The sequence below is a fragment of the Meles meles genome, chromosome 5, assembly GCF_922984935.1.
Source record: "Meles meles chromosome 5, mMelMel3.1 paternal haplotype, whole genome shotgun sequence".
Lineage (NCBI taxonomy): Eukaryota > Metazoa > Chordata > Mammalia > Carnivora > Mustelidae > Meles > Meles meles.
In genome coordinates, this window is record NC_060070.1 from 66,052,973 (window position 1) to 66,056,058 (window position 3,086).

Sequence of the window (3,086 nt, forward strand, 5' to 3'; positions counted from 1 at the left end):
GCAGGGCTCAAGGTCATCAAGAGGTTGCTAGTCCTACGGTAAATCAGAGATGTGGCTCAGCACCTGTTTAAGGTTCCTCACCATTTCCTGACAGTCAACAAATCCCCATGTCATGTGACCATCCTCAGCTTGTTTCTTCCATACACTCTGAGATGCTCTACTGCGTGGCTTCATCTAACACCACCAGCTGGTGTCTCAGCTTCCACCCCACTGCATAACCAAAGTTAATGTCAGGAATGTCGGAATGGAGTTGGCTTGTGCATAGAGTGTACTGGGACGGAGGGCCAGAGAAAAGAGGAAAACTGCTGGTGCTGAGAAAAGAGAAAGGTGTCCTGTGATGTCTCAGGCACTCTCTCTGGGTCAAGCGCCACACTACTCTGTCACACACATTTGCTGAATTCCGACATCTGCCGTGTTGAGGTGAGTAAGACTATTATGCACATTTTACCGATGAGGAAAATGAGGCACACGGAGCTATACTAACTTAACCAAGGTTCCAGAGCTATTAGATGGGTCTGGGATTTGAACCCAGGCAGTCTGGCTTCCCACCTCTGTTTTTTCTAGCAAAGGGACTGAATATGAGCATGATCAGGAAAAGATATTCCTTTCTCCAGGATTCTACTGGAGACACATTGAATCATTTTGCATCCCAGACCTCCATGATTTTTCTGTGTTTCCATCATAACCATTCTTCATTTGATGTGATTTTTAAATACATTAATATCTCCACTTAAGTCATGATTAAATTGTTCTTCCATCTTTGGGTTTAAGGGATAGTGTTGGCTTTATTATATTTTAATTTTAATAAGCAAGCTCCTTCATAGATGCAGACTACAGATAGGTAGCTATAGTGGTTGTGGGGTGGGCAGAGGAAGTGAAATGTATGAAGGGGTTCAAAACGTATAAACTCCCAGCTATGAAAGAAATATTGTGGGGCTATAATATACAGCATGGTGACGATAGTTAATAATACTGTGTCTGAAAGTTGATGAGAGAATAGATCTTAAAAGTTCTTATAAGAAAAAAACTGTAACTAGGTATGGTGACAGATATTAGTTAGTTTATTGTGGTAATTATTCACAATATTTACAAATATGGAATCATTATGCCATGTACCTGAAACTAATAAAACATTGTGTATCAATTATACCTCAATTTTAAAAAAAAAAGCAAAATCTTGTTATGACATTCTACCAACTTGCTGATGTACTTAAACCTGACCCGAATGACTAAGGAAAGGGGTGTGGTGAAGGTGCAGAGTTTGTGGGCCCAGATATGCTGGAGTTATAAAGGCAAAAACAGGGGGAATGCAAGCTGATGTTGCTTACAGATTTGTTATTTCCATTCACTGAAATCTAAGCACTTTTGTCAAAGACATAGTCATTTCCTATTAGTCTATAGGAAAATAATACTTGTTGGGAAGAAAGAATTTCTTGTCCCCTTCAAGATCCTTCCAGCCAGACTAAGAATCAAGTTCACATGAGACAGATTAACAGAAGAAAATAAAATTTCATTTCATTCAAACAGACATAGAAATTCCAAAGGCATAAGCCTAGGAGGCTCTGTTGGTGAAGCTTCTGCTTGATTTCTGCTCAGATTGTGATCTGAGATCGAGTCCCTTGTTGGGCTCTGCATGGAAGACGAAGCTTGTTGAGTTTCTCTCTCACTTTGTCCTTCCGCACTCCACCCTGCCAACGCACACACCCACACCACACATGCACTCTTTCTCTCAAAAAAAAAAAAAAAAAAAAAAATTCCAAGGGCAGTCAGGCAAAATGAGGTATGCCTGTCATTCTGAAGTAAAGAAAGGAGGTAGGGGTTGGGGACTTCAAAGGGAAGGAATTCAATACCCAGGAAAATGAAAACAAGTAAATTGTAGACAAAGGTTTCCTGGGCCTCTCAGAAGCAAGGGGACACGAAGGACTTTAATCAAACAGTTTCCTCTCTGTCTGCCACACCGGGCTGATGTCATGGCATAGTTATTTTTGGTGATAACTCTCTTCCTGGAGCAGATCCTCTGTCTCAATTCTTGTAGGCAGTTGCACAGAGAGAAAGAGATTTTCCTGAATCTGCTGGGTTTTGATTGCTTTTTAATCCAAAATGGCCTTCATGCCCAAGTGGCACATCCTGGGACATCTTGCTTTCAGCCCCCACATACTGTTAAAATTTTCTATTTTATTTTCTCCACCACTAGTTGGTGGTTGCTGGATCCCAAGGTGAGAATAGAACCCAGTTTCAAGATCACTCTCCACGAGGTCACTCTCCACTTCTTCGAATAGAACTAACATCCCTTCTGTGTTCTCACCACAGCTAACACAAACTTCTATTACAACACAAAGCTGTAATGCCATTTAAAAAAAATTATTCATTTGCCAGAGAGAGAGAGAGTACAAGCAGGGGGAGCAGCAGGCAGAGGGAGAAGCAGGCTGAAGAAGGAGCCCAATGCAGGACTTGACCTCAAGACCCTGGGATCATGACTTGAGCAGAAGGTAGACACTTAACAGACTGAACCACCCAGGTGTCCATGTAATGCCATTTTTTATAAAGATTTTATTTATTTATTATTTATTTAGAGTTTGGGGGGCTACAGCAGATGGACAGAGGGAGAGGGAGAGAACTGTGAGCAGATGCCATGCTGAGTGCAGGGAGCCAGACACCAGGCTGCATCCCAGGACCCTGAGATCATGACCCAAGCCAAAACCAAGAGTCAGAAGCTTTAACCAACTGAGCCACCCAGGCGTCCCGTGTAATGGCATTTTTTTGTTTACAACCCTCTATCTCATAGAATAAGTTCTGTCCAGAATTAATCATAGCTTATTCTTTAAATTACTGTGGCAGGGGGTATGTAGAATATACTAATACACAGCTAATGTTTATCCACTTACCTGTCAGGCATAGGGCTAAGCACTTTCACAATGACCTCACTGAACCTTCACAATAACTCTATGTGCAATACATTATTCTATCTCCACTTTACAGGTAATGAAATTGAGGCACAAAGAGATTAAGGAACATGTCCCTAGTCACGTGGCTAATTAATGGTGATGGATACATTGAGCCCAGGTTGCCCAACTTCGGAGGCTTCA